The sequence below is a fragment of the Pseudomyrmex gracilis genome, unplaced genomic scaffold, assembly GCF_002006095.1.
Source record: "Pseudomyrmex gracilis isolate BER0280 unplaced genomic scaffold, ASM200609v1 scaffold_92, whole genome shotgun sequence".
Lineage (NCBI taxonomy): Eukaryota > Metazoa > Arthropoda > Insecta > Hymenoptera > Formicidae > Pseudomyrmex > Pseudomyrmex gracilis.
This window is the reverse complement of record NW_018020676.1, coordinates 610,350-627,242: the sequence shown is the minus strand read 5'-3', so window position 1 is coordinate 627,242 and position 16,893 is coordinate 610,350. Positions and strand designations below refer to the sequence as shown.

General features: G+C 38.6%; 1 protein-coding gene across 3 annotated transcripts in view; it reads right to left on the bottom strand.

Annotated features, from left to right (window-relative positions):
* LOC109855572 (zwei Ig domain protein zig-8-like) overlaps positions 1-16,893 on the bottom strand; it is a 121,642-nt gene that overhangs the window by 53,894 nt on the left and 50,855 nt on the right. For all 3 annotated transcript variants that reach the window (XM_020429992.1, XM_020429990.1, XM_020429993.1), the window contains exon 2: positions 6,260-6,333. The gene's annotated coding sequence lies outside the window, so the exon portion shown is untranslated. The remainder of the gene's footprint in view (positions 1-6,259; positions 6,334-16,893) is intronic.

The following is a 16,893-nucleotide window of genomic DNA, read 5'->3' as shown; positions in this document are numbered from 1 at the left end:
AGAGAGAGAGAGAGAGAGAGAGAGAAAGAGAGAGAGAGAGAGAAAGAGAGAGAGAGAGAGAAAGAGAGAGAGAGAGAGAGAACCGAATGGTGTCTGAGTGCGAGATAGTAGGGAAGAAGCTCGGAAGCGGATGTGCAACCAAGTGGCGGCAGCTGGAAATTACGGATGTATTTGTGAATGCGCATTTGGCGCGACGATCTTGGTCTTTTGCAGCACGAAAAAGAATTCGAAATAGGCGAGTCCGTTAAGACCAAAACCGCGCTCGAATATTGCTTACAAAAAAATTTCTGTTTACCCATAAAAGAGACAAATTATATATATATATATATGTACGCACATATATTTGAATTTATATTTACACACACGTTTGCTGATGTAACTTTAATAAATTAAAATACAATACCTTGTTGGAATTCGTGAAATTTCGCACAAAATATTTTCCGCGCTTGCGCTATTCGGCAAAGAGTGAGTTGATAGAGAAAAGTTTTGCTATTTGGCAATACTATCGTAAACATTGTGGATTCGTTTTGAAAATCCCGTGAGTAGAAAAGTCGGTCAGCGGATTGAATTTCGTTGCCAAATGTGTCAGTGTTCTCGGATAACGTGTTTGAGATCGTATTGCAGAAACTGCGCCGAGAAAATGTTATTTTTCTTGGAATATAAACTATATAAAATATGTGACAAACTTAAGTATATTAAAATACATGGAAGATGTGTGCGTGTGTGTATTTATACACACACAAAAGTGTAATACGTATAAAATAAATCGGAGCCACGTAATTACACGTAAAGTGACGACAAACATTCCCGTACAAAATTGATGAGAAAAAAAAAGCAAGCTTCACGTCTCTCTTCTCGAACTGATCGTTAATCCGGAACTTTCACAAATTGAAAGAAAAAGCTTTCACACCGACCTGAAAGAGTTCTTTGGATTCTGCCGTGCTGCCCAAAGAAAGGGAATAGATTATGCTAGACTTTCCTGGCAATTTGTATACGCATACTGAATGAATCGCGGTCATTAAGAGTCGTTACGAATCGAAGAGAGAGAAAAAGAGAGAGAGAAGAGAGAGAGAAGAGAGAGAGAGAGGGAGAGAGAGAGAGAGAAGAGAGAAAGACAGAGAGAGAGAGAGAGAGAGAGAGAGACAGAAAGCGAGATCGTTTTGTGAACTCAGATTATAGATGACCCTTCTCAAGTCGACGAGATTTTGCAACTTCGCAAGTACCCTCTTCTCGTTAATCATGGGCAATACTTGTCAATAGGAAGTTTAGGAAGGCAACTGGGCGTAGTTAGAATATTCGCCGCTTTGTTACTCGATGAAGGGTTTTTAAGATAAAACTATAAAGTGATCGTCTTGCCGAGAAGTCGCCTTTGAGCGGGTGCGAATTTTATTCACGAATAGATTCAATTAGCGGGAGGAGATTGAGGCAAGAGGCATCATCGTGAAAAGTTCGTCTGACTAATCGTGACAAGTGAGTCGCTTATTCAAGTGGAGAGGTATAATCTATCTCAGGATTTCGATAGGAAATTATATGTCGAGATAGGAAATTATATGATGCAAAGGAACTTAAATGTTTTTTTAATGCGTCGCCTTTGTGCAGGCAATAATTCCTTTAACAAACGACGGACAACGTCTTCTTTTTTAACTTGGTCTAAGTAAATGTTGACGAAATATATTGCATGAAATCGGAAAGTTCGTTAGTTCGAATTTTTTATTCTTGTTTACGTTCCCTTTTCACGACGAAATTTCTATTTTATTCTGAATCTTTCAGTAAAAAAAAAAAAAAAAGCGTGCGGAATTAATAGCAGCCAATGATAACAGATGAAGAAGAAATCTTTGCGCAGAGCTCTCAGAAAGATGATTACCGCAAACGCCATCTTTTTCGAAAAAAACTGGGACGTTAATGGATCTGAAGTATAATGGTATTTTCCGCCATTCCCTCAAATCTTTGCAAAAGTGTGTTAATAGTGACATTGAAAGAGATAAGAATTAAAAAGCAGAAGGACACGTAAAAATTTAAATCGCATATTAATCGCTTCTATTGATTGCGGATGCTAACGGCTTTCCCAACTTTTATCCCTTTCAACACAAACAAGTTTCGATAGGTTGCGTAACAGAATAAATTAATCTCATCGAGAAAAGAAATTTTCCCGCGCAATTTATATCACGGTAATTATTGTCTGCGAATCGTATGTTACACGCTTTTGTACAATTTAATGGAACTTAAGTTGGCGCTCCTCTCTCTCGAGTGGAATTTCCTGCGAGCGATTAGTACAAAACGGAGCGTGGAATATTAATTGACATCGAAATGGCAGATTCGCTCGATTTAACATCGACGAAATTTCATGCCCGCGCGGATTTCACGTAGAAACTCCTGTCCGTCGCGTTGCCCCCGCTACGAAACTAACGACGTTAATGGACGTTAAACGTAATGGAGGGCTAATTATAACGACGTAGTGGGTTATATTTTTCCGTCGTTCCTGTACAGTCCAGGATATGGCGGTTACACCGAGGCGGCGCCATAAACTCGCAACGTAATGGCGTACCGCGTTCGAGTTAAGCACTGCACTACGCCGCACCTGTGTACGCATAGCGCGGGGTGGCGGGGCGGGAGAGAGAAGGCTGGCTGTGTACACCGCGTCCGGCATTGGCGCGTTGACCGCTTATTCTCGTTTTTTTATTTATTTATTTTTTAACATGTCTCGACAATTTTGATTTTACCTTGCGCTGCCGTATGCGCAATTGCACTTTTCTCTGTGTCCCGCATTTTACGCCGCGATCCGCAGCGTCAATACAACGCTACGCGCTCTTGGAAAGCTTCCAAACTCGCTCGGCGCTGCATACCTACTTCCCTCCCTCCGCTCTCTCACCGGTTAATTCCAATTTATAGTTTACCGCATAAAACCGCATGTAAATGTATGCGAGCTCTTAAGTTGCGTCCTTGGGGCTCGCTAAGTTCTTTTTATGAATAATATGCCCGGATTCTTTATACGTGTGCGCAGCGCTCGCGCTGAATGATTATATTCAATTCCTTAGCGGATTGTTAATTGATCCGATTATCTTTTTTCTTGTTATATCACTAATGACGACGAATGTCACTGCGATGAAGTAATGATGATATACGAGTTCGGTTTTTATTATTATCTATCGCACCGCGCAATAATTCCTATTCATTCAATATCAATATTTCACGCACATTGATTTGTCCCTGATCTCTGATTCTTTTGTGATCTAAATTTAACGAATCTTTGCAATTATTATATATATGTATATATACACGTACAAAAAAACAGGCACACTTGCGCGCGCGCACGTGATTTTCTTCTCGTCTTCGCTTATTAAAAATAATTTCTGCGTAAAATAATTTTTGTGCAATTCATTATTTATAAGTGCATTATTTTTATTCATATAACAGAATTTTAATAACACATCATCATTTGTTGTTACATACATGTTCTCGAATTAATTATTGTGTAACGACGTGCTTCTTCCACGTGATGTTGCGCGAGTGCTGTCAATAGGGTGACTATGAGAAAGATAAGTCACGATATGACGAAGGGATGGCGCGGTTATTAGCCATGTTATTGCACGCCTTGGCATTTTCACCGTGTAGCTCGTTGCCGCGCGCTCTCGATAATGGACGGACACTACGACGCATACTATGCGTTGCAGTGCATAATTTACGCGCAAGCCACGACGATATTCGGTTAGATGCCTTTCTACAGGTCGGGGCATACTCGCGGATAACCCTTCAGGAATTTCTAATCGAACGTAGTTGCTGTTAACACGATATACTGACGTGAATTCGCAAGCATCTGATCTATAGCGCCTTGCTAATTATCTATCGTATACAAACACATTCCAAGTATTGTAGTACATACTTGCGCGTGAGAAACTAGATTTTACCGAGACAATTTTTGTCGCCGAGATTATCCTTATGAAAGTTTTATTGCTTGTTGCTCGTGTGAAATTGTTAGGAAATAACCGTGAGCACTTATCGTTTTCTCCCCTCGGCTTTCGTCGAATGCGTTTTCAAGTAATTGCGTTACTAGAGTTTTAGACATAGGATGTGTGAGTATTAGGTGTTATTTCCCATGTACGTAATTCGCGCTTTCGAATTCGGGTTGCAATCTCTCTGGTTAGCGGATTATGGACGAAGTTTCTAGTCTTTCCCTATGCAATCATGTCCGTCTGGACGACATTCAGATCCGCTCGTTTAACTCGCTCGATTCCACCCCTGGCCCGGGCAATTCGACGTGACACTCGCACGAGAGAACTACGTCTCTCTAGGGGGAAATGGTAAGCTAAACTAACGGCGAACGCTGATGTGCAAGACCGATACCGGATACGGTGACCTCGGGTGCGTGGAACGTCGGGCCATTCGAATAACTATACGCGCGTGGATACGCGCATTAGCGACGCCAGCAATTAAGGTAATGGCCGGATAATCGTCGCGGTCGATTGCGAGGAGGAATTTTCGATTCATGCCGCGCGACACGTCGTTTGCGTTATACATGGAATAACGACAAAGCGAATGGAAAGAGAGAGAAAAAGAGAGAGAAAAAGAGAGAGAGAGAGAGAGAGAGAGAGAGAAAGAAAAAAAACGCGTGCGTCTACAGTTTAGTTTAATATTGTAGTAATGACGACGAATGATTGAGCTGACTGTTCAAATTTTTGACAAGAGCGCGTGCGTTGCATCGCGCCTGTTACATTGTCACACGCACTCGAACTACGTGATATATAACATGTATATTTTAATCGAACTGCCTATAATAAATTATGACTTTATAATTTGTTTTGCATAGATACGCACTATGATGATAGTGAATTAATGATACGATAATCACTGACGGTTGTAGGATTGTATATATATATATATATGCGGAAACAAAAATATGCATGTAGAATATACATATAGAATATACATCGAATCGCGGCAATTGTACGCTTATGGCAAATATATGTACGCAATTAAAACGTACGTATTGAAAACACACAGCAATGCAGGCGAATATATTAGCAGAAAAAGTAATCAACTTGCTATTTATGTGTGTACTTGTGTGTGTGTGTACACTATAAGAAAGATAATTATTTTTATTCCACGATACGTTTTACAGAAATATATGCGTGCTTATTTTCATAATATTATTAGCATTATTGATGAAGATATTTTTTAATGCATAAAATTGTCTCGTGTATTTATCTATGACAATAGAGGACATTAAAAGTACAAAGAAACGCAATTATCTTGCGGCAATTAATCACACTCAGTGTTCCGTGTTGTTGCCATCCTCATCACACATTAATCTAAGTATACTGATATTAATCAGTTCAAACATCAGTGTAGTTAACCGTTGCATGTGGTAATCGAAATGTTACGTTGAGTAATTAACGGCAGGCTCAGATATAATCAATCATGCGTCGTTCGTAAAGTGGCAGAAATATACGTGAACAAAGTGATTGAGAAAGACAAGCTTGTAAATATTTATTGTGTACATAAATTATATGTATATTTTTTGCACGCATAAGTATATATCGCGTATATTTTATATATGTACACATATAAACATACACATATGCGGAAAGTAATTAAATTAGTAAAAAAATCGAGAACTAAGATATAGCTAAAGAGTTGAACACGCACATGTTTTGTTACCTAAAGAACAAACATTTAAATTAATTCTTAATGACCATTCGTATATTTTTTATTTGAAAAAAGACAAATTAAAGAAAGCATGTACGTGTATGTATAAATATTGCTTGGTATATTACACACACGGGTGAAAAACACAACAGACTCCGCAGACATTCAAATATTTTCATCATTTAATTTCTACTCGTATATGTTTTGCAAATTTGCAAGTCACAATATGCTAATTTTGCATCGTGAAGTTTAATAGAATTTTTTGTTCTACAACAAAGTTATATGTCGCGTACCTTTTTATATTATCTTACTACCATTCGTTACCACAGCTCATTTTTACTTGGCGTTATCGCAGCTGCACCAATTTACGTCACTCCAAACGATAATTTGCGCGTGGCGTGCGCGTGGTACCTGATTAGTCGCTTTCGCATTGATTATCGGACATAAACGGGTGTATGAAATTTCGATCACGTAGATGCGCATCTGTATGCACCAGGCCGTTTGTACATATGAACATTAGCAACCTAACGAAAATTTACGTAGCACATGATGCGCAAATATGACGGTCCTCGGGTAAAAGCAAATGCTAATCAAATATATTTCAAATTTTACTCACTGCATGCTGAATACTGTAGAACTTCCTGGAACGTCCTTCAGTGGTACATAGTGAAATGCAATTTATTTATTCAACTGCAACAAACATAAAACATTATTATATAAAGTTTTTACATATTTTATATTAGTACGCTCGACAATTATTATACGAATAAATCTTCATATATGCGTACGTGTGTGTGTATAAAGATTTTATTCATTTTAATGAATAAAAATCAGAATAAGAAAAAACTCAAGCAGTAGTGACTGAATCGAATAACTTTTTTTCTGAACGACTGCTTTTTTATAATTGTCTGAGCTACAGGCCTTATGATTTTCCGCACTCATGATTTTCCGTTTTTCTACAAATTCAACCAATCTGAAAAACATTCTCTTCATTATACTCCCATCCGATAAAAACTAAATTCACGTAAAATTGAATTATAGATACAAACTATTTGGCACGAAAACTAGACCAGAATTCAAACCTATATTTTTCGCTTTCCGAGCTCTTAAACACCGAGCCGTTTACGAAGCTTTATGCATTTTGTGTAAAAACTACGGTAAATAACTTATTTGTTATTTTAGTAATTACTTGAGTACACATTAGTAATTACTCTAGTGCACATTAGTAATTGCTCTCTAGTTGCGAGTGTGCTGGGTCATTAAGTATGAAACTTGATACCTGACAAATATACATATTACACACACATAAAATATGTAATACATATAACATATTTACACATACGTAAAATATATACAAATATAACATATTTTTATTGTATACGCACTACTTTTATTATTTATACAAGCTACTGTTCGTTAATGTTCAAACGGTTATAAAAGAACCACAAAGTTGTTCAGAGAAAAGTTGTTTGATTCAGTCACCAGTGCCGTGTTTCTACTCTGATTGTCTTTCAACATATAAATACATCTTTTGTCGTGTATTAAAAAATTTTTTTTTATAGAAAAATAGAAACAACGGTTAAATTGTTAAAATTTATGAACACACGAGAAGAAAGATAAAACTGCTTTAGTCGTTACTTTACTGAAAAACATCGATCGTGTAATATAAATTAATGTCACTCATAGTAACTTTTAAAGTATTTTCGAGCAAAAATTATTGACAGGTTCAAGCTACGTGCATTCTCTTCTCTTATACATTGATACAATATAGCTATAAATGTCTATATCGTTCAATATTTCTTTCTATTACTTCAATATATATGTAGGATGATTCTAAGTGCGAAAAATTTTAGGAAACGATTCTTTGTCGGAAACAATTAAAGACAGTCTTTTATATAAACATGTTACTATTAAATACATATATATATATATATATATATATATATATATATATATGTGTGTTATATGTATATACTTTTATATCTCTTTTGAAAAAGTTATACTCTTCCAAAGAATAAGGTGAAAATTAGATTTTTATTTTTCTCTCAAAGTTTGAACAAGTTAAAGAAAATAAAATTTTGTAACATTTTCTCTTCTAAAAAGAATATTTATTAATATTTTTTTATCCATATCATTTATAAAAAGATTTTATTAAAAAGTTTTTATTAAAACCTTAAATTTATAAAAAGATTTTATTAAAAAGTTTTTATTAAAACCTGTAACAGGTCAACAAAAATATGCTAAGAAATACAAGAGTTTATAGAAATATAAAGGTTTTTACAGATATAGTTTTTTACATATAGAATGACACTTTTGACGTCATGGAAAATCTTGTTAAAACCAATAATCTAGAAAATTGAAGCATTTGCAGAGAATAGAAAAAAAATAAAAAATAAAATAAAGTTAGATTTGTGTTTTAAGTAAGCAAAAATTATTAAGTATTATATTTTTATGGTCAAATACACCGTTCCGATCGCGGCTTTTGAGTGTTTAAATATATCTCAGTACCAATAATCGATAAAACTCTTCAAAATATTTAATAGAACAAAGTCTCAGTTCTGTACGAAAATAGAAGATAAGATTGCCAGAACTTCTAGAAATTGAGCAGCGTTTCACACTGTCTATACGGTTTAGATATCGCGCGTTTCCGGTCGATTTCAAGTGGTGAAAACAATCTCCGTAGTAATTATCGATAGAATTCTTGAGGAATTGTTAGAATAGAGTCAGAACTTCTTACACACGAGAGAGACATGTAATAGAACTACCCCAGAATCCGTAGAAATCGAGCGGTGTCTCACTAGCTGTTAAAAATTTAAAAAAGTATCGTAAAATGTGATAATATATAAATTTGTTTTTACACACACATACATGCAATAAGTCAGAAATCGGGACAAAGAAACATCCAGAAGCCGAACGGCGCAACATGAAGAATCGGCGAGTTTCTCCGCTCTCTCGCATCGCATTGTTTTGTCTTGCACAAAGTAAACGATAGCATAAATAGAAGAGTACACAAGGTAAACGAAAATAGCAAGAGGAGCGAAAAATACAAGAAACGGGTGAATCAATTCGCGAACGGTCGAAAACGTGCCGAATGCACAGTCCGCTGGTCAGAAGAGACCTTGGTACCTGCTTGCTTTGACGACGGTTTTTTTAGAAGTCAGAATCGTTCTGCTTACCGGCCATGTAATCTACGGATCACTGGCTCGGAAATATCCTTCGTGGATCGTATTTTCAGCGCCCGTGTACCATCCTACCGAATGATTTTGCCGGATGCAGTTCTTTAGATCTCACGAGGAATATAATATATTATACAGAGGCAGTTACGTGTGTATAGAAACTTGTTGCGAACACATGTTCTACGTGTCGTGTATTAAGCTACTTTATTCTGAGCGACATTATTTTGGAACTAAAACGTGTTGCGCGGATTCGCGTGCTTTCAAATTCAATTCGACAATTACCGTTTATTATACGATTAAAACGCAAAGAAGTATACGGAGAATTACTCACCCATTATATGCAAAAACTTTCTTCTATATAATATAAAAACTAATATTTCGTTCGCATTTTTGAAACGTATTTTTCGACGAATCGTAAACCGAAACGCATTTGAAAGAACTTTCGACATTCGATGACAACTCGAGGGCAAGTTTTCTTTCCCCTCTCTCGGAACTCTCTTTTGAAATATTTTTCTTTATCTCTGCGTATCATATCGGTCCCGCGTATCGTCATTTCCTCGGTCGCCGCATCGCTGTTCGATATTCCCTCTGGCTTCCGGAATTCGGCGCAGATAATCAGCGTAACGCGATTTGTTTTTCCACATCCGTGCCGCAAACCCAGTTCAGTCGATGTCTTTAGCGGAGATTTGAAAAAGCCCGTCGGAATTGAACGAAACGCGAGAGAGACCCACGGGATAACGAGGGAATTGCATTAGAGAGACCAACCCCCTCTCCCCCTCCGCCCCCACCCACCGGTTGGTCCACGCTTGCGATAAAAGTGGTAGTAGCATCGCTACAACCCCCGTTCATTCACGTAATTACCAATCATATTTTACTGCCAGAATGTGTTTCTCGTAGCAACAATCAATTTGGACAAGCAATTTCGCGGAGAGCTTTGAGAGCTCTCGCTAGGTTTTGGTACGAAATTAATGGGCGAACATTTAACAACAAGTTAGAGAGAACGTTCAAACGTTTGTCACAATTCGCTCAATTTCAAAATACGCGTCTCATTTTTACACCCACACATGATAGACAATTAATGAAATTATTTTATATTTCTTTTCAAATACTAACAATTTTCTTCTTCTTCTTCTTCTCTATCTATCTATCTATCTCTCTCTCTCGGACCATATTAAATTACACCTACAATATTCTAAGTTTGGTTGCAAGTTTCAATGTATTTCTCTGTTATAGTCGTGTTCTCTCACGAAACTGTTAACTTCGTTACGAACGTACGCCGCTATCTACTGCTATGTAAACGTTCTCGAAAGCGTAAATTATGGATATGATAGAAAAACCTTCAAAGAGATTGTAAGAGCATTTTTGTCTGTTAATCTATAACTAATTGGCAACTGAGCCAGAACTTATTGCGCGTGCAAAATTGCTACCTGAAATTACATATTTTTTGCTTTTCCGTTGTACAATAGTGGTGTCAGTAACTGGGAAGGGGGAAAAAAAAAGAGAAAGGGCGTAACCGCGACTGTAATCAACAATAGCGCTGATATGCATCCGACGTGCTCACGTTCTACTTTCTCGCCTAATACAACAAGGCCGCACAGTATTTTTCGTTACACGTCGTGTCGCCACGGTTTTTGAATATTGATCAGAGAGACCGTGTGATAAAAAAAAAAAAAAAACAAAACAAAACAAAAAAAAATCAAAATAATAATAAAATCGAGTTTGTAACGCCTGCTGATATGCCGCATATACTGTTTTCATGGGCGGGGGCGTACGTACACACACCGACGCGTTTCAATCTGATATGATGAAAAGTGCGCGCCTATTACAACCTTGATACTCTGGAATAGTATGACTTGCAAGAAGTGGCGTGTTTCACCATAGATCGTCATTATCTCACGAAACCGTTGGAAAAAGAGAGAGACGATAAAAGAAAAACAAAAACTCAGCACGTTGCTTGTCGCACTGTTTTTGCACAACTGCAGCGGCTGCAGGTCGCGCATATCTGGTTTTGCGGTCCACCCCGTTCCGCGAGTATGAAAAGTTACATAGGTACGCGTAGATAGGGGAGAAATACCCTTGCCCCCTTTTCTCTTCATCCCCCTATCGTGGCAGAGGTGACGTGGCGACGTAATCTATAGGGATGCCTTGCATTTTCAGTCCTCGTTCAGAGATGTGCTTACGTAGAGCGGGAGTGTTCTCTCACGTGTATTCTCTATACACAGCGTGTACATAACATATTCCGGGCACTGTGAATAAAAAATCGCGCATCTGCGAAATTGCCGTTTTTGAGTCAGATAACTGTCACAACTGTCTCGAGTGATTGATCTTTTAACAGTTTACGCAGTTGAAAACACACGTGACCGCAAGACGAATCTGGGAAAAATAACGGCGAGGTTTCGCTTCGGCAATGCGTACATCGATAATTCGCGCAAAGTTGATCGATGTGTGTAAAGAATTGATTGGTTAATAAAATTAACGAATTATTGCAATAATTGTTATTAGGTGAGAGCGGTAATTATGATTACCAACGCCACAGTGTTACACGCGCAGTCTCCGCGACATGCAGTTATAGAATGGTATACCCACTGCGCTTCTAATTAACTTCGCCCGCTACTTCGATAACAATATCGGTTGTGCTTCGTTATGAAGTGCCGTAATGAATACAAATGCTTGCGCATCAAACTTCATTGCGTGGCAGCATCACAGTTTGTTACCGGTAATCGGAAAACTTGCGCGCCGCGCGCAAGTATGTATATACTGAAGATCGTTTTTGGGAAATAGAGGAAGAGAGAGTTTGGCTATTTTTTTTTTTTTTTTTTTGAAAGAGAGAGAGAGTTGTTTGGCAAATATATATCTGTTCGCAGATTCTGCCGTCGTATCTTAGAATTGGAAGAGAGGGTAAAGTGTGTTTCGCGTAAACATTCTGAACGAGAAAACGAACCTGGAGTGACCACTTGCAAAACGAATTTTCTACTCCCCGAGACGGAGCGGCCCAGTTCTTACTTCTTTTAGATGCGTACGGCTACGAATTAGATTCCCACGGAGAAGACCGCGTTTCTAACTGAGAAAAATCTACCTTCTCCCGATCGGAGCTGAATAACGGCGCAACCGCCAAAGCTATTTTTATTCGTATTGGTGAAAAGACGTTATATATACGTGCGTCCTAATAAAGAACGATCGGAACGCGGCGGCGAAACGTGCTGGAACGAAGCGAAATTTCTTCGTGCGGCACGAAACAAAAACCTAAAACGTGACGTTGTATGTATCGAACGGTAACGAGAGAAGAAAAGAGCCCCGTGGACAGGACGACGCTATTTTCCAGCGCAAGCTATAATTTTTGTTGTCAACGAGGCACTCGATTCAAAGAAGAGAAGGGGAGAAGAGAGCGAGAGAGAGAGAGAGAAGCACGGCGGGTTAATTATTTTTCTCCTAGTATTCGGACCGCTACGTTAGAAGGGATATAAATTTCCCTTTCGCGCCACTTATATTGCAGGATCTCTTGTTTCGACCGAAGTAAGAAAAACGTATACCTCGTAATTGGTAAGCTTAGAAAGACTTCGTAACGACTACCTTCGTCTTCGAACACTTTTTTTCCAAGTATTTCCATATTATTATTCTCTTTTTTTTGTTTCCTACGCAACCACTCGATTAATAATCACACAATTTAACTGTCTGTCTTGCAAGGTTAAACAAATATTTATTGTCACCCCGTTTTAAACGTTTCTTAATAAAAAGATGTATTAGTTATCGCATTTAAAATGCAATAGAAAACATTTTTCGAAGAATCGACTCTCTTGCTCTGTTAGTTTGGTTTTCACAGATAACGCAAAGAGATTGCGAAGTTGTAATCGCGACACAGGTATGAATTTCTCATATCTTATTAATATATTAACGCAAACTGTGTGAGCAGATAAAATATATAAATTCACACGATATGAAGATATAATGTATAGTGAATATATAATGTATATTAATTACGTGAAGTAATTTATTCGATGTAAATTTAATTTGTTCGACTTTTGCGTCCCAACTTAATATCTCTTTCATAAATTATCGTGACAATATTTGTCTTGGATACGTGGAAAATTGAATTTTAAAAATTTAACTTAAGACATTCACGCACATGCAACGCTGAATCGATTTGTAAGAAAAAAAAGAAATAACAATTACTCGAGAAGCTTCTCTCTACACGTTACTTCTTTCGTACAATATATATATATATATATGTATGCTCTCGAAATTTCCTAGACGTAATTAAATGATACTCAGGATACTGCGAGAAAGTTACCGACCCAATTCTAGTCGAGAACAGGGCCGATGAAAGTCTAGAGAGTCACGACTTCTCATTTGATTCGACAGTGTGAAATCGAATCTAGACATCGTGGTAGGAGAGTTGGATCGCTGTAATACGGTAAGATTCTCTATTGGGGGCTTTTTCGACTTCCGTTCTTCTCTTCCCCACAAACGTATGTACCTGTTGGAAATTATATTAAACGGAATTAACCGAGATAGAATTTTCCCGCAAAATATACGCACACATAATGTATATATATGTAATACATTTCGCATAACAGCGCAATTACGAAACGTCGAAATTACCGAAGGTACAAAATGAAATTTTATCTGATGAACTTTGACCTTCCGTGTGCATTGATATTGGTCGACCCGACCGCGATAGAGTTGCTCTTTGCTCAGTGGGTCAACTAATTTGACTGTGTAAATACCATATTGGTTCATCCGACTGGCCGCTGCGATCTCGAGCCGTCGCGTCTACGCGCAACGCTCCATCGGATTTCGTTTCGCCTTAAATCGTTGTTAACGTGCGCTATTTGTCCTCCGTTTTATTCCTTAAAACCCAATCCCGCTAACTATATATACACGATCACGAAATCCCGCTACAAATGCTTTCCTCTTTTCTTCCTGTGACCTTTTTTTTAGTCCTTTTTATCCCACCGTCGCTATTGCGAACTAGGAACGAGACAAATGCGGAACGGTCGTTTCTTTCTGCTACCTCTTCTCGCTCCTCTTTGCTTGCACAAGTAAACACAGAGTAGCCAAGGGGGTGAAGCTGCATCGCGCCGTTGTCTCCCAACGAGTCCCAAGATTAAGAGTTCTCACCTTGATACAGGACTGCAGGAAAACGGTTGACACAATAGCGTTGGAAAGGTGAGGCTACTGGAAAACTTTTCAGGGGGAAGATGTATCTCTCTTGGCACTCCAACGTCGGGGTGAGAAAATGGGTTACGACACGACCCTTTACGCGAACGGATAATACCCCTTTCAGTCAACCGCCTACCGAAAGAAAAAGCCCCGACAAAGGCTTGCAGATAGGATGTAGGAAAGGGAAAAAGAACTTTTTTAAAGTTTTTTTATTAAGAACTGGCGCACTAATTTTTTATGGGCGAAACACTTCATTTTCAGGTGAATTACGAATAGGTTTGTTTTTCCTCGCGGAACAAGACGTTACTTCGTCACGGGACGAACAATCCCGATTTTTTCGCATCCGGGGAATATCCTCTTCTTTTTTTGACTATTGTTTTCTTACGAAATGAAAGAAACCGCGAAATATCTGTGTAGCTTTTCGCGTATTCTCTTCCTTCTTTTTCTTATCGCGATTGTGTATATCGGACAGCTATGACAATAGGACAATTTCTTCTCGTGCATACAACCATAAGCGATGTATATCTATGTAGTAGTTTTTTGTAACCTAAAATAGAGAAAGAGAGAGAGAGAGAGAGAGAGAGAGAGGGGCAAGGAATGAAAAAATAAGATGAAAAAATGATACGAGTCGTAAATATAGCTGTGTATTGTTTTCATATTTCGTTAAGGTAGTTTTATATTCATACATGTTACCTCCTTTTTTGCTGTTGTTGTTTACTTTCTTAAAAAGGCAACAGTATTATTTATTTCTCTATTTTTTCTCTCTAGATAACAAAGGAGTAGAACATAATTATTTATCTTGTTAGCAAGAGAGAGTCTGCCGGCGCTGTTCCCATTTTACAACATCACCATGTATATATCCCGGTAACAGCTTTCTATTCATGCTCTCTGTACTCTGCTTACTTTGCAGACGGATTAGCAGTTCCAACAGTTAGTCGAAATTTACATTACGCTGTCGGCGATCGATAAACACTTTTATCCGCTTTCGCGAAATACTTTTCTGTGCGATCGAGCAAATATTTTTCGCATCTTTTCACGTACACGTTGTGTGTACTTATGTTGCAACAATAGAATAGTCAAAAGTTCAAGGTGGTCCGTTATTTTATGTACATTCTCTAAGCGCATTCTCTTGCAAACTTGATTTTATCCGAAAACGTTCCGTTTGCTTCGTCGGATCAAAGTTTGCGTTCTAATCCCCGCCGTTCGAGTTTCCACTTTCGCTAGTTAATAAGTCGTTGTCGCAGCGTCTTTATTTTTACGCTTCAAGTTAAATGAAATTCCAAAGGCGCGAAGGAAAGCATCTTTTTCAAAGGGATTATATATACAAGAGGTTTTGCTGCGGAATAAAGTGCAACGCCGTGGCCGCTCATCCGAGAAAGTAGCGCGCGCTGTCGCGCGCACGTTTCGAGGACAATGGATGTAGTACAGCGATATCGAAATAGATATTTGCTTCCGGGCGTCGGGAATCTGTAATCTCGCGCGCATTTCATGCGAGTTTCTGTGAGAGCGGTGACGTTTTCTTTCGTCGTCGTAGTCGCGCGCGTAATATCACCGCGAAATTGGAGGTCGCTCCCTGGGAGACATAATCGTACTCGCAAACGGCCGCTTTGCGGATAACGCTACAAAACTCGATCTAAAACCATTCGAGCGTGTCGGATACCAATCGCGCGCGGGCAATGTAGATAAACTCGGTGGAGGAAGCTACGATGCGGATTGCTATAAACATCACGTGCTAGTCTTAAAAACCACGTCCATGTGTGTGTGTGTGTGTGTGTGTGTGTGCGCGCGCGCGCGCGCGCACGTGCGCGGATACCGCATGAAAACTGATGCAAAACTGCCTCGAAAATGAGCTTTTTGATGCGCCATCGAGAATATAATGTTTCGGATATCAACGCCAGGTACATTGTCATAAACGCACTTTGCTTCGCTAAATGAACAAGTTGATCATATCTCGCGAGTGTCTTAATTCTATAGTTGCGTCAAATATCATGCCGCAATATACGTTGTAAAAGAGAAAAAATGTTAGAAATAATTATTTCACCCCGAGGGAATGTATTTTTTCTCATGTCGAACTGCGTCACGAAACTGCTATTTCACTGCAATTACTCGACGAATGACATTCCGTACTAAATATGCGAGAATACCTATATATGTATATAAGTATGGAGGGGTATAGCTACCTATACTTATAGCTTTGCAAGCTAATTGGACAAGTACGGAGGAAGATGTGATATCCGTGCGCGTACTGACTTCCGAGAAGCTTTTAAAGTGTCCTGCTTTTACAACTTGCCGGTGTTGTTATCCGTATGTGTCGTTAAACCGTAATGCGGTAGGTACATAGCAAGGCTCTTTCTCTCTCTCTCTCTCTCTCTCTCTCCCAAACCTTTCCTTTATCGAAAGCATCATGGGTCGTAATGTCGAAACGCGTCGTGGTACATAGCTCGTTTTTCTGAGGACCGTATACACGCTATCTTTTTCGCCAAGTTGAGTGTCGTCGATATTCGAATTCGTGCTCTCTCGTCGCCGTAGTGACTTCGCCGGTATTCTTGCTATATTATTCTCGTTATTATTATACAAAGTACACATTAGATGTTTTGTATGTAAGCTCGATTATGCATAAAAGATGCGCGACGTTTTGCTATTTCATCTTTTCGTATATGTTTTCTCTCTCTCTCTCTTTCTCTCAAAAAAGCTCGATATTTAAAATTTACAATCGATATTGATATTAATGGCGTTGCCATGGAAAACGCACAGAGAAGCGTCTACTTGCGATACTTCCTCGAGCATGAAGAGTATCACGTGCAAAGGTTGATATTCCCAATATACACAGTTTGTCCGGAAAGTTCCCGGACTGATTTTTTCTAGCGCGGGTAAGCGGCGCTATCGAGCGGTCAACGCTGGAACTACTTAGTAT